The sequence below is a fragment of the Jaculus jaculus genome, chromosome 4 (genome assembly GCF_020740685.1).
Source record: "Jaculus jaculus isolate mJacJac1 chromosome 4, mJacJac1.mat.Y.cur, whole genome shotgun sequence".
Lineage (NCBI taxonomy): Eukaryota > Metazoa > Chordata > Mammalia > Rodentia > Dipodidae > Jaculus > Jaculus jaculus.
This window is the reverse complement of record NC_059105.1, coordinates 18768580-18788649: the sequence shown is the minus strand read 5'-3', so window position 1 is coordinate 18788649 and position 20070 is coordinate 18768580. Positions and strand designations below refer to the sequence as shown.

The 20070-nt window shown below is 39.6% G+C and overlaps 1 protein-coding gene across 2 annotated transcripts in view; it reads right to left on the bottom strand.

The window, feature by feature from the left end:
• The window catches only part of Dis3l2 (DIS3 like 3'-5' exoribonuclease 2), a 428102-nt gene that overhangs the window by 168799 nt on the left and 239233 nt on the right, over positions 1-20070 (bottom strand). The window lies entirely within an intron of this gene.

Here is a 20070-nt window from a genome sequence, read left to right as displayed (position 1 = left end):
AGATGGAGGTTTTTGTTGTTGTTAGTGATCATAGGCCTGGGCTTCTGAAGGAGGAGGCACAAGATGGGAAGTCGAGCTTCCAAGTCTGCACACCTGAGCATAAGTCCCTGCTCTGCCCCTGTAGCTATGTCTAAGTCACAGTTTCTTCCTCTGTAAACAGGGCAGGCTGGTTTAGTGAGATGATACATAATGTATAAATGATATAAATAAGCATTCGGTAAATGATATACTTTAGTGGTATATATGTATACCTGACACATTAGTAAGACGAAATGAAAACTTCAAAATTCTGCCTATGTTCATTTTATTTATCCTGGATATTTTTGGCCAAATACCAACAAAGATGATATACTGGGGAACTGATTTAAAAAAATTTTTTTTTGGTTTATTTTTATTTATTTATTTGAGAGCAACAGACAGAGAAAAAAGCAGAGAAAGAGAGAGAATGGGTGTGCCAGGGCTTCCAGCCACTGCAGACGAATTCCAGATGCATGCGCCCCCTTGTGCATCTGGCTTACGTGGGTCCTGCCTGGGGAATCGAGCCTCGAACCGGGGTCCTTAGACTTCACAGGCAAGTACTTAACTGCTAAGCCATCTCTCCAGCCCAGGGAACTGATTTTTAATTTGGCATGTCTTCTGGTATATACCAAAGCCCAAGGAGGGGTCAGTAAGTACCTACTATGTGCCCATGTCTGAGAGACATTTTAGAGTGTGTGAGCAATTTCATATTTTCAAAGTAACTATTTAAAAAAGAAACGATTAAATAAGACTATAGGAAAGGATAATTGAACACACATTTAAAGTATTGTTATGCTTGTGGGAACACTCCTATCCGAGGAATTCTAATTACATCTGAAAGACCACAGGAGAACTGTTTAAACAATCACAGTTTGAAACTTTGATTCTCCCATATATAAACTTTGGTATAACTTCACTAAGACACCTCTGAGACAAAAAGACCACAGGCAACTTTACATGTGAGCACGAGGAGAGAGTACAATGTAACAGGGCCAGTTTCTTTTCCACAGGTGACAGTTCTCCTGAACAAAGGCAGATCCTGCTCTGAAAGCTGAAGAACTCCATGTATTTATTCAGAATGCTACAATGCTCAAAGAGTTTTTGGAATTCTTTAAGAAGCACTTTCTAAGCCAATTCATGGGCTTCACAAGAAAACCAGCTTTACTACTTTATAATTATACTTCTTCTTCTTTTTTAACTTGGATTATCTACCTTGATCACCTACCAGATTTACCACGTTTGGCCCTGAACTTACTTGGCTCTTTCCAAAATTCAGATCCACCCTCAAAAAAATGAAGATTTGCCATTGTTGAAAATGTGCCTCAGGCTGTGAAGGCAATTTCCAAAGAGGAATCCAAGACTGTGCATATCCTCCAGAGCTCCTCACCCACTGCCTGCTAGCATGTCCAACCTTCTTCATTCCCACACCATCTTCAGGACCTGCTTCTCTCACGCTCCTCTCACCTCTCTGCACAGCAGAAGCCCTTAAAAAACATACTCATGGGCTGGGGAGATGGCTCAGGGGTTAAAGGCGCTTGCTTAGAAAGCCTGCTGGCCCAGTTTCCCCAGTAGCCATGTAGACCAGATGCACGATGTGGTGCATGTGTCTGGAGTTCATTTGCAACAACAAGAGGTCCTGGGGCACCCATATTCATTCTCTTTCACACCCACATACAAATAAATTTCAAAAATATATTTTAAAAGAAATTCATGCTTAGTCTCCCTCTTCTTCACCTCCCATTGAACCATCAACTGACTGGAATCTGGCTTTTCTTCCAGTCACTCCATAGAATAATTTTTAACATATCTAAAGACAAAGATAAGAGCTTAGTGCCCCAATCTAGTGTCCTGACTGGTGGTCTAGCCTTGTCCCAGCTGACCTCACTGCTGGGACTTACCCTTCATGGTTTTGTCACCAACCTTTTCTTTTCCTAAACACTCCTAATGTCCACCTTCCTGTTCCTTTGTAGCACACCTTTCCCTAGCAAGCTTCTAGTAAATTTGGAACTTTGGGAGTCTACCCACAGTACTCTCTCCTCTGTGGCCTACACATACTCACTTACTGGGGTCTTTAGTTCTTTTATGAAGCCTTCCAGACTATTTACTTGAATCCCAGGTCTATTTTTCTGTCTCAAGTCACTTGCTTTTGGTATGCTCAACAAATAATATTCACATTAAAAGTATTTTTATTGCTGGGTGTGCACACCTTTAATCCAAGCACTCAGGAGGCACAGGTAGGAGAACTGCTATGAGTTCGAGGCCACACTGAGACTACACAGTGAATTCCAGGTCAGCCTGGACAAGAGTGAAACCCTATCTCAAAGAAAAAAAATATATTTGTTTGTTTGAGTCAAAGAGAAGCAGAGAGAAAGAGGTAGAGGTAGATGAAGAGAGAGAGAGAAAGAGAGTGAGAACAAGCACCAGGGCCTCTTGTCACTGCAAATACACTCCCGAGCTAGCTTTACATGGGCACAGGGGACTCAAACTTGGCCATCAGGCTTTGCAAACAAATGCCTTTAAGCACTGAGCGTCTATCCAGCCCCCAATATCCACATTTTATTCATGCTTCTCCCATTAAAATTTTGTTTAAAAAATTGTTGTTTATCTCCTTTAATTCATCATCTCAGATTCTCCCGAACTTCACTGTGGCCTACTTCACTGTGGCCTGTTTATTGACACAATCCAAGGATCATGTAGATATTGCTTTCTAGTGACAGTTTTTCTCAGAATAGTAGCAGTGTTAACTGCTTCTTTGTTTTTTATTCTGAAATCCTATTTACCCTTTGAGGTCAAGGTCAAAGATGACTTGCTCTTTAAAGCTCCCAAATTCCTCATGCTACATTAGCTACTTTCTCACTTGTGTTTACCTGCTGCCTTCTTAAAAATTGAAAACAGAACTTTTTATCTTGAGATAGTTATAGGAAAACAGGCAGCTGTAAGAACTCAAGAGATATTAGGTATCCTTTATCAAGTCCCGAATGGGAAAAGCTGTAAAACCATACAACCAGGCAACTTACAATGATGTAGCCAATCTTATTTAGAGTTCTAATTCCTTCTTGTGCTCATGTGAATGCATACTTTTATGTAACTGTATTACATGAGTAGCATCATGTAATCCAGATACTGAATATGGCAATCAAGGTAATGAACAAGGGCTGGAGAGAAGGCTTAGCAGTTTAGGTAATTGCCTGCAAAGCCAAAGGACCCAGGTTCGTTTCCCCAGGACAAATGTAAGCCAGAGGCACAAGGTGGCGCATGTGTCTAGGAGTTTGTTAGCAATGACTGGTGGCCCTGCCATACCTGTTCTTTGTCTCTTGCTGCCTCTTTTTTCTCTCTTCCTCAAATAAATAAACAGAAAAAGTGCTTTAAAATATTAAAAAAAGAAAAGAATGAAAAACCACCAATTCAAGGATCCTTTGATCACTTCCTTCTGCTCCCTGTCCCAGTCCCACGATCACTGGCAACTACAGAGCTGTTCTCCAGATCGAAAATTTGACTTAAAAAATTCTATAAATGGAAATAATATGGTATGGAACCTCGGGGATTGACTTTTCTCACCCAGTATAATTTCCTGAAGATCCATCCCTATTGTTACATGTACCAATAGTTCATTCCTTTTTACTGATATCATCCCATGGAATAGATATTTGTTTAAAATTCACCTTTTGAAGGACATTTGCTTCCAATTTGGAGCTATTATATACAAAGCAGCTATAAAAATATATGTACAGATTTTTGTGAGAAAACATTTTCATTTCTCTGGAATAAATGCCCAGGAAAACAAGTACTGGTTGTATGATTTAGCTTATTAAGAAACTGTTGGGTCTTCTGGTTAAGATGGCAGCATAGGTACCACACCAAAGCAACCTAGGGAGGGAAAAGACCAAAAGAAACTCAGCAAAATACACACTTTTATTAAAAAGGGAGGAATATAGGAAATTGAAGCAGCAGCGGAGAAGTAGAAGAGACCGAGAGCATCCAGAGCCCACACAGGCCAGCAAAAGCGGCCCCGGTAGTTCCACCAACCGGGGCAGCTGCCGCACGACAAGCCAGGTGCGGGGATTTTCCACTTATTCCGGAGCTCTCTGCAACTCAGGAAACGTGAAGGGAGAGTGGCAGTGAGCAACAGAGAAGCAGATCACTAGGTTGAAGAACATGTGGAACAGCAAGAGAACCAGAGCAGCTGCGGCTCCCTCCCCTCCCCCACTGCCTGAGCCCAGCTCCAGCGAACAGAGCAGCAGTCTCGGGACCCCACCACTCCAACTTGAGCCAACAGCAGGACCCAAGCAGGAGCAGAGTCCGGCAGCAACATCAGTGGCTCTGGCATCGGTAACAGCGGCCCCAGCAACAGCAGATCCAGTAGTGGCAGCAGCAGCAGACCCAGCAGCAGCAGCTTCAGTGGCAGCAGCGGCAGATCCAGCAGCAGCAGCTTGAGTGGCAGCAGCGGTGGTGGACACAACAGCAGCAGCTTCTGCAGCAGCGGTGGCTCCAGTAGTGGCAGCTACAGCAGCAGCAGCTTTAGCAGCAGCGGATACAGACCCACCAGTGGCAGCTTTAGCAGCAGCAGTTCCAGCAGCAGGTGTGCTGATCTGCAGGGCCAACCTGGCCAGGCTCGATTTGCCCAACAGGAAAAGCCAGTGCGCAGCTCCAGAAATCAGAACAGAAGCCCGAAAACCCAGGCAGCAACTTGAATGAGACCAAAATCATCCAAGGTAACTGGGATTGCACCAAGGAAGGGTCTCACTTGGTCACAAGCTGACTTGGATCTCTCAACAGACCAGAAATCTTAACCTCTTTGTTGATAGAGGATCTGGTTGTTATAATAACTACTCTTGCATACATACTTGGGGCTGTTTTTCATTGAATGTGTACACTGGTTAGTTAACTTTTAGATCTACCTGTATTTTATTCCAATCAGCCTACTTGAATACTCCCATAGCAGGGAAACTCAACCCCTAGGAGCATCTTTGTAGATACTCAGAGAGAATTAAGAGCCACACTTAACACCTTAAGCTCCTACCCTGAAAATATATAACATCAAATCAATTGATACAGCTAAGAACAACCAGCTAGCTAGAAAATTCAAGCCTTAATCCAAGATGCAAAAATATATACATTATAACACAAGAAGCACTAAAAAGCAAGACAAGATAAATCCACCTAAAAGCATTAATGCATCAGAAATGACCTTCAGTGAGAACGAGTTAGAGGAAATGCCTGAGAAAGATTTCAAAGGAATGAGTGTAAATATGTTCAAAGAGGTCAAAGAACAAATCAAAAGAATCAAAGAAGAAATCAAAGAGGAAATCAAAGGAATCAAAGATGCAGGACACCAATATCATGAAATAAAGAAGGTAATACAAGACATAAGGAAATAGAAATAATAAAGAAAAACCAGTCAGAATTACTAGCAATGAAAAACACAGTTAATGAAATAAAAAAACTCTGTAGAAAAATCTCACCAGTAGAATGGATGGAGGAGAGGACAGAATATCTAAGCTAGAAAACCAGGTGGCAGATCTAATACAGTCCAAAAAGAGAAAGACAAACTTATAGAAAAGTATGAATGGGAATTTCAAGATATTTGGGACACTGTGAAAAGATCAAATATAAAAACTCAGAGCATAGTAGAAGGAGAACTTCACTCCAAAGGCATAGTAGGCGTCTTCAACAAAATCATAGAAGAAAATTTCCCCCAAATTGGGAAAAAGGTGCCAATGCAGATACAGGAAGCCTTTAGAACCCCAACCAGACAAAACCTGGAAAGAACCTCTCTTCGCTATATTATAATCAAACTTCCAAACACACACACCAAAGAATAAATATTGAAAGCAGTTAGAGAGAAAAATCAAGTTACCTACAAAGGCAAGACCATCGGGATTACAGCAGATTATTCAACACAAATTTTTAAAGCCAGAAGGGCTTCGAGTGATATATTCCAAGTTCTGAAAGATAACAACTGTCAACCAAGGTTACTTTATCCTGCAAAGCTATCCATTCAGATAGATGAGGAAATAAGGACATTCCATGACAAAAGCAGGTTAAAGGAGTATTTGAAGACAAATCCAGCTCTACAGAAAATACTCGATAGAATCCTCCATGATGAAGAAAAGGAAAAGCACACATATAAGGAACCTAGAAAAAACAAGCAATACTCAAATACTAGTATTTCACAAGAGAGCACAGGTAGAACCGGAACCACACACACAACAAAAAATGGCAAACATAAATACACACCTTGCAATAATATCTCTTAATATCAACAGCCTCAATGCCCCAACCAAAAGATAGGTTTGCAGACTGGGTTAAGAAAAAAACAGGATACTACAATTTGTTGTCTCCAAGAAACTTACCTTTCGACAAAGGATAGACATTATCTTAGGGTGAAAGGTTGGAAGGTGGTGTTTCAAGCAAATGGGCCTAGAAAACAAGCAGGGGTTGCTATCCTAATATCTGACAAGGTAGACTACAGTCCAACGTTAGTCAAGAAAAATAAGGAAGGTCACTTTATATTGATTAAGGGCACACTCCAACAGGAGGACAGTACAATCCTAAACATATATGCACCTAACATGGGGGCTCCCAAATTCGTCAAACAAACACTATTAGAACTAAGGTCACAGATAACACCAAACACAGTGGTGGTGGGTGATTTTAATACCCCACTCTCATCAATTGACAGGTCATCCCGGGAAAAAATAAACAGAGAGGCATCTGGACTAAAAGAGGTCTTAGAAGGAATGGACCTAACAGATATATACAGGACATTTCATCCAAAGGCTGCAGAACATACATTCTTTTCAGCAGCATATCAACATTCTCTAAAATAGACCATATATTAGGACACAAAGCAAATCTTAACAAATTCAGGAAAATTGAAATAATTGCTTGCATTCTCTCTGACCACAATGGAATTAAACTACAAATCAGTAGCAAGAAAGACTATAGAGCATACACAAAATCATGGAAACTAAACATTACACTACTAAATGATGAATGGGTAAATGAAGAAATCAAGAAGAAAATAAAAATTTTATAGAGTCAAATGATAATGAGAACACAACATATCAAAATCTCTGGGGCACAATGAAGGCAGTTCTAAGAGGTAAATTTATAGCCTTAAGTGCTTATATTAAGAAATTAGAAAGGTCGCAAGTAAACAACCTTAAAGCCTTGGAAAAAGAAGAACAAGGCAAACCAAAAATCAGTACACGGGAAGAAATAATAAAGATTGGGGCAGAAATTAATGAAATAGAAACAAAAAGAACAATCCAAAGAATTAATGAAACAAAGAGTTGGTTCTTTGAAAGGAAAAACAAGATTGATAAACCCTTAGCACATCTGACTAAAAGAAAGAGAGAAGAGACACAAATTAATAAAATCAGGGATGAAAAAGGTAACATCACAACAGATTCCAGAGAAATTCAAAAAATTATAGGGACATACTATAAAAGCATATATTCCACAAAGTATGAAAATCTGAAAGAAATGGATGATTTCCTTGATTTATATGACCTAACTAAATTAAATCAAAATGAGATTAATCACTTAAATAGACCTATAACAAACATGGAGATCCAAACAGTTATCAATAATCTCCCAACTAAAAAAAGCCCAGGCCCAGATGGATTCCCTGCTGAATTTTACCAGACCGTTACACAAGAGCTAACACCATTGCTTCTTAAGCTTTTCCAGGAAATAGAAAAAGAAGGAATTCTATCAAACTCCTTCTATGAGGCCAGCATCACTCTGATACCATAACCAGGCAAAGATAGAACAAAACAAGAAAATTACAGACCAATCTCCCTCATGAACATAGAAGCAAAAATTCTCAACAAAATATTGGCAAACAGAATACAAAAGTTTATCAAAAAGATCATTCACCCTGACCAAGTAGGCTTTATCCCAGAGATGCAGGGATGGTTCAGCATACGCAAATCTATAAATGTAATACATTATATAAACGGGTTGAAGGACAAAAATCACATGATCATCTCACTGGGCGCAGAGAAAGCATTTGACAAAATCCAACATCCCTTCATGATAAAAGTCCTACAGAGACTGGGAATAGAAGGAACATATCTCAATATAATAAAGGCTATTTATGACAAGCCTACAGTCAACATATTACTAAATGGGGAAAAACTGGAAGCTTTTCCACTAAAATCAGGAACAAGACAAGGGTGTCCACTGTCCCCACTTTTATTTAACATAGTTTTGGAAGTCTTAGCCATAACAAGCAGGCAAGAGACACACATAAAAGGGATACAAATTGGAAAGGAAGAGATCAAGTTATCATTATTTGCAGATGACATGATTCTATACATAAAGGACCCTAAAGACTCTACTAGCAAACTGTTAGAGCTGATCAAAACCTACAGGATACAAAATAAATACACAGAAATCAGTAGCCTTCATATATTCTAACAACAAACACAGAAGATGAAATCAGAGAATCACTCCCATTCACAATTGCATCAAAAAATAAATAAATAAATAAAGTACCTTGGAATAAACCTAACCAAGGAAGTAAAGAATCTCTACAATGAGAACTTTAAAACACTCAAGTGAGAAATTGTAGAAGACACTAGAAAGTGGAGAAACATCCCTTGTTCCTGGATTGGAAGAATCAATATTGTGAAAATGGCAATCTTACCTAAAGCAATCTACACATTTAATGCAATCCCTATCAAAATTCCAAAGGCATTCTTCATGGAAATAGAAAAAACAATCCAAAAATTCATTTGGAATCACAAAAATCCTCAAATATCTAAAATAATACTGAGCAACAAAAATAAGGCTGGTGGTATCACCATACCTGATTTTAACCTATACTACAGAGCCATAGTAACAAAAACAGCGTGGTACTGGCACATACACAGACATGTAGATCAGTGGAACAGAACAGAGGAGCCAGATGTAAGTCCAGGTAGCTATAGCCACCTGATATTCGATAAAAATACCAAAAATACTCATTGGAGAAAAGACAGCCTCTTTAGCAAATGGTGTTGGGAAAACTGTATATAAATCTGCAGAAGCATGAAAATAGATTCTTCTCTCTCGCCATGCACAAATATTAAGTCCAAATGGATTAAAGACCTTAACATCAGACCTGAAACTCTGAAAGTGCTACAGGAAAAAGTAGGGGAAACCCTTCAACATATTGGTCTTGGTAAAGATTTTCTGAATACAACCCCAATTGCTCAGGCAATAAAACCACAGATTAATCACTGGGACCTCATGAAACTACAAATATTTTGCACTGCAAAGGACACAGTGATAAAAGCAAAGAGGCAACCTACAGAATGGGAAAAAACCTTCGCCAGCTATATATGTGATAGAAGATTAATATCTAGGATATACAAAGAACTCAAAAAGTTAAATAATTATGAATCAAACAAGCCAATCAAAAAATGGGCTATGGAGCTAAATAGAGCATTCTCAAAGGAAGAAATACGAATGCCATATAAGATCTAAAAAGATGTTGTATGTCACTAGTCATCAGGGAAATGCAGATTAAAACTACATTGAGATTCCATCTCACTCCTGTCAGATTGGCCACCATCATGAAAACAAATGATCATAAATGTTGGCGGGGATGTGGAAAAAAGAGGAACTCTTCTACACTGCTGGTGGGAATGCAATCTGGTCCAGCCATTGTGGAAATCAGTGTGGAGGTTCCTAAAACAGCTAAACATTGATCTACCATCTGACCCAGCTATAGCACTCCTAAGCATATATCCGAAGGACTCATCTCATTTCCTTAGAAGTATGTGCTCAACCATGTTTATTGCTGCTCAATTTATAGTAGCTGGGAAATGGAATCAGCCTAGATGTCCCTCAACCGATGAGTGGATAATGAAGATGTGGCACATTTATACAATGGAGTTACACTCAGCGGCAAAGAAAAATGAAGTTATGAAAATTGCAGAAAAATGGATGGACCTGGAAAGGATTATACTAAGTGAGGTAACCCAGGCTCAGAAAGCCAAGAGCCCCATGTTCTCTCTCATATGTGGATCCTAGCTACAGATGATTGGGCTTCTGCGTGAGAATGAAAATACTTAGTAGCAAAGGCCAGTAAGTTAAAAAGGAGACATAAAGGGAAGAGAAAGGAAGGGAGGAGGGTACTAATAGGTTGATATTGTATATATGTAAGTACAATAATTGAGATGGGGAGGTAATATGATAGAGAATGGAATTTCAAAGGGGAATGTGGGTGGGGGGAGGGAATTACCATGGGATTTTTTTTTTATAATCATAGAAAATGTTAATAAAAATTAAAAAGTAAAAAAAAAAAGGAAACTGTTGTTATATGTCCAGAGTGGTTGTAGCATTTTCCATTTCCTTCAGCACCTATACCAGCAGTTGGTATTACTTGGTACTTCTCATCAACTTAGCCTTTCTCTTTTAATTCAGGCATTCTGCTAGGGGTGTTCTGATGTTGCAAAAGAGAGAATCCTGGGGTTGGGACAGGAACAACCTGAAGCTCCAATAGCAGAGGAGGGAAAGACAGAGGAAGAATCATCTCCCAGAAGATGATGAGTCTCACAGCTCTGATACTTCCACTCATGGCCAAAGCTACACCCGTGTAATTACATGGCCTTTGTTTCATCTTTCTGTAAACTGTTAACACTGTTTCAGGGAAGCTCAGAGAAACTGAGAATTTTCCTCACTCCAGTTCTGGCCAAAATTGTAAATAAGCTCATTTACTTCCTTTCACCAACTCCTGTTTCCCAGTCTTTGATAAAGTGGCAAGCAATTGACCTCAGCTTCCAGTACAAGTTTCAGCAAAGCTATCCAGAAGAGCAAGAGCCCTGGAATTAGAATACCGTGGTTAGAATCCTAGATACAATACTGGGGTTGGAATTCTAGAAGCTGCCAGAACACACCTTATATCCTAGATTAGATTCAATTCTATTCACTATTTGCAGAATTGGCTGCCTGTAAAAATACATTTCACTGTTAAGATGTGACTTTCACACAAGACTCAGTTGTCCTGGTCTCTTTTAAAGAGTACTCTGTTGTTCTGTTTTGTGATTTGTAAAATCCCTGATAAGACTCTTCCCATTGCACCTTATTCTTGCTTGCTATTGGGCTTCTGTGGCTCTTGGGAGTTTGTAGGAAAATGTGGGCTCTTAGAAACATACCCCAGACAAGCTGCTTGGTCTTAGTGCATCTGGTACTAGTTTCTTGAAGAAGTTTAAGAAAAGACAGTTGTGTGAATTCTGTCATTCTGAGGAGTGTTTTGACCTATTTGTGAATATCTGGTAAGAAAATTTGCATTCCTATAATTTGGAGATATCTTTTGAGTCATTCTAGAGTCTTTTGCTTCTGCTGTTTGACAAGGAAGTTTAACTACATTGTTATTAGTGGGGAAGCAATGGAAGGAAGGAAAAAAAAAAAAAGATAAGGATTGATTTCCCAGATTTCTGGTATCAATTGTACTTCAGACAGAAACTCTGGGCCCTAACCAACAGGGACTGCTGAGAATGCCTAGCCCCTGGGAAACTCACTTCAAGTTGACAATCAGTATAATGCATCACACCTGATCTATTTTCTACTGCTTGCATGAGACACACTTGCACATCAAATTATGGCAATTTATGGTCACTAATACTGTTCCAAAACTTGTAAGTAGTGAGCATCTTTAAAAATCTATTGTTTTGAAAGTAAAAGCTACATTAAAATACAAAACTGTCCTAATTATTACTGTCTTCTTTGTATATTTGAGTTCAATTCTTCTAAATGCAACTCTTCTGAAATACAAAGCTTAGAATTATACTTTACCAAATCAAGTGTTGTCAAAAATGAAATTACTGATAGTGATAGCATTAAGTATATTTCTAATTATATTATGATCATCATATTGAGTATAAATAACTAGATGTGCCAAACACACAGAATTCTAAGCAGTGCCATGCTTGTAACTTTTGCTCTGTAATTTTCTTATAAAACTTTTAAATTGTTATAAACACATACACACACACACACACACACACACACACACACACGAATATAGCTTGTAACAAAATCTCAATAGCTTTGTGACATCTAAGGTCACTTAAAGGACAAAAAAAAATTTGAAAAAAGAAGTCCAGGTAAACTCAAAGAACTCCTTCTTCTAAACTTCTCAGTTGCTTAAACAAAGGGTCAATGAATCCCTAACTGCTGGTTACTTTCCTCCCCAATACAGGATCAGATTTGACCAACTGGGACAAATCTCATCCAGGTAATGAGTGGCCATTAAGACAAACCACAGGATAGTCAATCAGCAATGTCTTCTGAGGAAACTATGCACAGACACAGGAGCAAGTTGTCAGAATCCAAATGGAGTCATGAAAAGGACATGACGGCACACAAAGCCAGAAGATTTTTAATTTGAGGCCCATTTGCCCTAGAAAGACCCTATCCAAACCCAAGACAAATGATGAAGTCATTATGCCAGCCCTTCCAAGGTAACTGAAAGGCTGTAAAGAAAGGGCTAATTCCTATTGTCAGCTTGTTCAGATCAGGAATCCAATAAGATACATGCCTTTTGGGCAGGTCTATGAAGGTGTTTCAGGAAGGATTAAATGAGGAAAACCTTTCCCCAGAATGGGAGACTCTTTCAGTGGCAGTCTATATATAAAGAGGTTCCAGGAAAGGCAGGGCCTTTCTCCTGGTGGCCCTGCTACTCGCTGGTGAGTACATCTACCCTGTTGCTGCCAGCCTTTACATCATAACACAGCTTTTTTAGCCTTCCAATGTGGTCTAAAGTCTAACAGCTCTCCAGGAATCCTCTAGGTCTCAAAGTTTGGGCTTGCTGAGGGATCCAGCCTCAGAGTGAGCAGCTACTGGGTTCTCAGCCTCTCCAGCCTGCAGACAACCACTGTTGGGTTGCTCAGCCCATATCCAAGGAAGCTGATCTGATAAGATCCCATTATAAAATATATGAATTTTGTTGGCTGTGTTCCTCTGGAGAACTCTAATAAGGGTTCTTAAGCATGGTTATTTGACTCTAACTGAATGTCTTCTGTGGCTTCTGTTTTCTGCTTGTGGTCCCTCCTAATAGAGGTACATTTCAGGCATTTTTACACCAGTCCCAGCAACATGACCCAAACAGTTCAACACTAAAGGATGGACAGAGGGCATCTTAACAAGTGTAAATCTCACCCTGGGGATAAGAACAGCATGAAGCCCTGTCACCAGAGAAGGAGCTGGTAGAGGGGGCAATGGTCTCTTGGGAAAATCTTAATCTTATAATTTATTTCACATATAAATCTACATATATGTATTTCTTAGACTTTATTTCATCTTTTCTACAAACTATTGTGTTGCTACAGGTAAAGCAGAGAAAGACTGAGAATCTCCAGTTTTGGCTCAAACTGTAAGTAAATTTATTTCTTTTCGCCAATTCTCATTGTTGGTAAGGCAGTGTTACAGTGTGGATCTGAATGGCCTCAACAGGCTCACACTGTGCATGCTTGCTCTGCAGCTGGTGGCATGATTTTGGGAGGCTGTAAAACTTTTAAAGGGTGAGACCTAGTTGAATGAAGCAGGTCTCTACGGTGGGCCTTTAAAGTCATAGCTCAGATCTTGGTTTCCAGTGCCCTCTGTTTCCTGGTCTGCCATTGTGTGAATAGTGTTTACCACAGCTTTTGCTCCCACCACCATTAGCTGAACTGTTTTTTTATGCCTTCTCTGCCATGATGGACTGAACCCTCTGAAACCATAAGCAAGATCATTCTTGTCTCCTTTAAGTTGTCTATATCAATTAGTTTGGTCACAATGACTGACAAGTAACTAATACAATTAGCAAGCCATAAACCTCAGCTTCAAGCAGCAATGTCTCATCATAGACTTGATTTGTACCATATAATGCACAGTGATGTTAAGCATTTTTATGTGGTCATTTACCATTTGAATATCCTCTTCAGTAGTGCCCATTTCCAGATGGATTGCTTTTATACTGTTTAAAGTTCTAAATATTGGTCCCTTATTGATTACGTGGTTACAACTATTTTTGTGTGTGTGCATATGCACATATATACATGTGTTTGAGTGAGTACAGGTGCACATGTGCCATGGCACACATGTGGAAGTTAGAGGAACCTCAGGTGTCAGTCCCTCCCTTGTTTGAAGCAAGGTCTCTGTGATTATGCTGTGTGTACCAGGCTGGCTGGCCCGTAAGATTCTGTGGATTCCCTTATCTCTGCTTCCCATCTTCTTGGAGAAGCACTGGGATTATAGGTGCTCACAATGACTCTAGCTTTATGTGAGTTCTGGGATCCAAACTCAGGTCCTCATGTCTGTACAGCAAATTCCAGATTTGCTAAACTCTCTCTCCAGTCCTATCACTTCTATATTAACATTCTTCTCTTTTCCTATGAACTAAGCATTTTTTGTATGCTTTGGTTCAGTGTATGCTTTTGTACATTCATTTTTCCAGGGCTGATAATCAAACTCAGAGCCTTACACAGGCTAAAGCTCTACTATGGAGTGATACTACTAGCCCCGTTTGCACCCTTTGTTGAGACACAGTCTTGATACATTGCTAAGGCTGGCCTAGAACTTGCTGTGTAGCCCATGCTGTCCTCAAACTTGTAATCACTGTGCTTCAGCCTTCCAAATGCTGGGATACAAGTGTGTACCCCCATCCCTGGCTTCTGTATCAATTTATCTCCTGAGATTATATGATATTTACTTTTAGATATGGTAGACTTATGCATCCTGATTTTTTATAATAGCACTACTGAGATTAGAGTCACACTGCTATAATGCATTACAGACACGTGTGCTACTTTAATCTGGCTTTACATAGGTGCTGGGCATCTGAACTCCAGTCATCAGGCCTGCACAGCGAATACTTTTAACAACAAAGCTATCTCCCCAATCCCACCCCCTTTGAAGTTAGGGCTTACCCTAAAGTCCCCATCTTTACTTGCTATGTTTTAAAAGACATTGTTGCATTCAAAGTGACACTGACAAGTATCAGGTATTCTCCAGCATATTCTAGAGATGTAAGTCAATTCCTAACATCCATAATGACCAGGTCATGACTGTGTCCTTTTCTTTGAAGGCTCTGGATCCCTGCCTGGCCTTTTCCAGTCATGCCTCTACCCTATTGTTCTCAGCCAGGCTAATCCTCAAAGTCCCCATCTTCTGAGACTGCTCTACTGTATCTCATTGATCCCTCTGGAATAGAAATAAGCATCTGGTCTCCCTTACACCCACAACTAGCAGTTTTATCCCTCCATCTCAAGATGCTGGGTTGATTTTTTATATGAACATATTCATCCTTTATAAACCTATAAAGCAACCCCCCAATACAAAAACACATTGTGTTTTTAGTCCTCCATTTGTTAGATAGGGTATTAAAGACCATTTGCTCCAAATTTGGCTCTACTAAGTACTCCCCAGTAGGGGATTCAAATATAATCTGTTTCCACTGCATGGGCAATGGGGGTCAGCTTTTTGTTTGGCCCAAGTGACAATGTCCCAGGAGAGAAACAGAGCATGCCTGCTTCCACTGGGAGGGGGTCAGGACAGCTCCTTGCTTGACTCTGCTGATTATCCTGACAAGGGAATGAGAATACCATCAACTGCTTCTGTTGCACAGGGATCAAAGACCAGATTCTTTCTTGCATCCTCTCCTCTCATCTCAGTGAATAAAATGAGTGCCACTTGCCCATGGTGGGCAGGATGGAAGATTAACTCACTGCTTAGCTCCATGACTATAGCCATGTGTGGGAAGTGGAGCATCACTGCTTGATTTCATGGGCAAGAATGGCAGTTGGCACAATATTAACAATATCCTGGGCCCCACTGAAACTACATGTGTGGATAGGGTAGAGGAGGAGGAAGGAGGAACAGAGAGGCTTTCCAGCTGACATGTGGTAAGCACAGAGGTGTTGTTAAACCATCTCTTTCCTGCTCCTCTAGCTAAGGAGACAGGTTTTTCTTCAAAATTACCTCTGGTGCTTTATGGCCATTTCAGGTTAGTGCCTTCTGCAGAATCCTATCAGGGATATTTGGGAAGCAAAAAGGCCAGAGAAATTATCATCATTCTTCCTAGACTATTTTCCTTCTTTTCCCACCTTTTAGAATCTTCTTATCCCTGTTTACTCTGCTACTGGTATACTCTATCTTTGTCAGAGACTGAAGATGTGCCTTAGTTTACAAAAATAATTATAACAATATGGTGTTTTCTTACCATACTGCAACTTTGAAGGCACCAGGCTATGTTTTATCAATATTCATTTTCCATGGAACATCAAAATGAAATAGGAATGAGTCCTAGAACTTGCTAGTAGAACATGCATTATATTGAATAAATTAACACTTCTATGGTCTTAAATCAGGCCTTGTGTTTTTCCTTTTCACCTCCTTTATCCTACATACACCTATTAACAACTATTGCTTATTACATGCCAAGTACTGTTCAAGTTACCTGCTAGAAACAGAAAGGCTTTGTTTCAAGTAGAACATGCTCTCTCTCAATGAGGACTTTGCTATATCAGTCACATACCACATACAGTTTAATTAGGGTGCAATACAGCAAATGAACAAATTGCCAAGGGAGATCTGAGCAGGGCATGCTTAATTCTCAGCAGTTAAGATGCCCCAGCACATGGAGGAAGTACAATGCATGGGCAAGACATGGAAACTAATATGTAATACTGCTTAGGGAAAAAATGAGTAGCTGGTTACAGGATAGAATGCTATACAAAAAGTTAAGAAACAGAATTCCCTTTCTGGTGTGTATAGTATGTATGTGTGGGGTATGCACATGTTGAAGTGTGACAACCAGAGGAGAATGTTTGGTGTCCTTTCTCTCTCACTCATCCATGCATTTTCTTAAGACAGAGTTTCTAATTGAATGAAAAGCTGTGAATGAGACTAGTGACTCCATGGTCTCTGTTCCAGATAGGTTTGTGGTTACAGACATGCATGACCACGCCCAGCTCTTTACATGGGTTCTACAGAATTGAATTTGAGGGTCTCAGACCTTGATGCTTGCAGCGAACAGTACCTGCTGAGCCATCTTACCAGTCCAAAATTCTGCCCCCCCTTTTAAATTTTTTTTTTATTAGTTTTGTATTCAGCAAATACAGTCAGTTTGGTACCATTATTAGGCTCATCCGTGACCTACCCCCTCCCCACTGGCGCCTCCTTGTTGAGGTATATGCCGCCCCCCTTTTTTTATTACCAACAAAGTTGATCATGTCATTTGTGTATGTGCATGTTTGTGTGTGAAGGTGCACATGTGAGTGTGCCTCCCTCCCTTCCTTCCTTTTTCAGGTATAGCCTCTCATTGGCTTTAACAGGGCAAATACAATAGACTAGCTGGCTAGGGAATCCCATAGGTCTGCCTGCTTATCTTTCCAGGACTGGAATTTATCATGTCTGGCTTTTTTACATGGGTACAGAGGATCAAACTCAGGTCTTATGAGTGCAAGGTAAGCACTTTACTGATGGAGCCACTTCCATAGCTCCATTTCTTCTTCTTCTTCTTATTATTATTTTTTAAATTTGCACTGTTACTAATGCCAGGTTAACTAACATTCCTAATTTTAGGTACATTTCTCCCATACAATTTTTATTGCTCTTTGGCTGATTTTCAAGTTCAATCTTCCTTGTGCTTTCTCAATTCCCTTCCCTAGGAAACTTGTCACTTTTTACAAACTTTCTACAGAATACTATCTCTATTTACCTCCAAGACTTAAGGACTAAGAACACCTGTAGGACCCACAAGGTTCTCTTACTTCATATATGTAAAAACTCTGGCAAAATTATAAAAAAATATACATTTTCAGAACTCTATAGATTAGCCAAAGGCTTGTAACAATGTGAGGTATAATAATTCAAGAAAAAGGGATGAATGCCAGCAAAAACAGTAGCTTGTTAAGGTCCTTCCATCCTTCTCCCCAGTTCAGATGTAGACTTGGAAGTAAGAGTCTTGAACCAGGGCAACAGCCAGCAGCTTCATAGACTCAGAAGGACAGAACAAACTTTGCTCACCTCATCCCAGAACAAGCATTCCCCATTATGGAGCTTATTGAAAGAGATTCACATCAGATTTTCCTCACTGTGAGCAGCTGCACAGAGGTGTTCACTGAACAAGTACAGAATATTATGCCTGACTAAGATACAATAGCACTGGAACAACTGAAGTTGACTATAGCAGTTCAAAGGAAAACCCATGGATGGCTTTGAAAAGGCCTGACATAACCCCGGGGATCTAGATGGCCACACACAAGCACATGGCTCTGCATATGCCCAGAAAAGACCAGAGTAGGCCTGACTCACTTCTGTCCAGCCTGGAAACTCTGCAAGGCTAAAGCAAGTTGTAAAACACACAACTGAGCACCTGCCCCAGCTGCACAGACACGCAATAAAAAATGGGAGATGTACTGTCTTCAAGTATTTAAGAAAAGAACTGTCCATTAAACTGACCAACTCATGTCAGACAGTCAGGTGACTATAAGAAAACATTAGCTGGTGAGTAACAAACAAAAAACATCTATTTTTTTTCTTATTTCTTAGAGACTGGGAAATTTAAGGTCAAGATGCCAACAGATTAGGTATCAACTAAGGGCCTACTTCCTTGTGGTTGGCACCTTTCTGTTATGTCCTCAAATGTCAGAAGGAGCAAGATTTCCTATTTGGGCTTTTTTTTTTTTTTTAAGAGAGTGTCAAGAAAATGGGAAAATGCAATACTATAGTTTAGGGGAAGAATTATAAATATCAAATACTGCACAATGTGCATTTTCATGCAAATGTCTTCAACCACTCAAAAATTGTTTTTATTTAGATATGAGAACAAACTTTTTTGAATTATGTTGTCTTTTATTCACTTGATTTCCATTAAGTAAATTAAAATAACTGGCTATTACCAGGGAATATCTAGATATTTCTATCAACCCCTTAGAGATAATCTATTATATTTTAGGACACAGTTGGTTTTATCTGCTATTTTCCACAGAGACTTTATAAAATCATCCCATAGCCCCAAGATGTTTCTGGATCTAACCACGTGACTAATATGGGCCACAGTAAAACTGAGAAAAAAACAAAGCAGACTGCTTCAGGTTTGTCACATTGAAAGGATAAAAAAGTTTCAAACCAATGAAATTTTAATGAGACAAAACCAAAGGAAGAAAATTTTAGGAAGTGATATAAAAAATGGAAATTTAAACAGCTCTCTGATTATCTGGCCTTTGTTTATGTGGACATTAGTGTGGTCACATATTATCCAAAGAGGATAAATCATTGTGTTCAACACAAGTTTTGAAATATCCTAAATCAAATGACTTACCTGTGATAAGAACAATTTTATGAATACAATTCTGCCCCCCAAATGCTAATCTTAACCTTAACATGCCTTACTTATTACACGACTTTTAACTTCTCCTTACGAACCATTAGGATGATGCTTAGTATTTCTGAAGCACTTAGTATCCAAGTAACTACCTAATGGAGCAAAGATGATGCAGAAACTAATTTTTTGGTATTTCACTAGCTGGGCAATATTTCAAGTTGGCTAGGATCTTCATCCATTTCATTAAAAAAATTGCATTCTTTTTAAGAACAGAAGCTGACCTAATTATTAACCTATATTTTAGGCTTTTTTTGTTGTTGTTGTTGGTAGACCAGTGCCCAGCCACTAAAACTGAACTCTAGATGCGTATGTCACCTAGTGGGCATGTGCAACCTTGCCTCACCTTTGTGTGTCTGGCTTACATGAGATATGGAGAGTTGAACATGGGTCCTTAGGCTTCATAGGCAAGTGCATTAACCACTGAGAAATCTCTCCAGCCCTTTTTCTTTTGAGTTAGGGTCTCATGGTAGTCCAGGCTAACCTGGAACTCACTCTAGCTCCCGGCTAGCCTTGAACTCATGGTATTCCTTCTACCTCTGCCTCCCAAGTGCTAGGATTAAAGGCTTCAGGCATGTTTTATAAAGGTACTAATCTCATCCACAAAAGTTCTGCCCTCATGACCTCAGCTGTAACTTGTCAGAGAGAAGGCTCCATAGAGATCTGCCAGATCAACTTGCTGCACAGCTGTC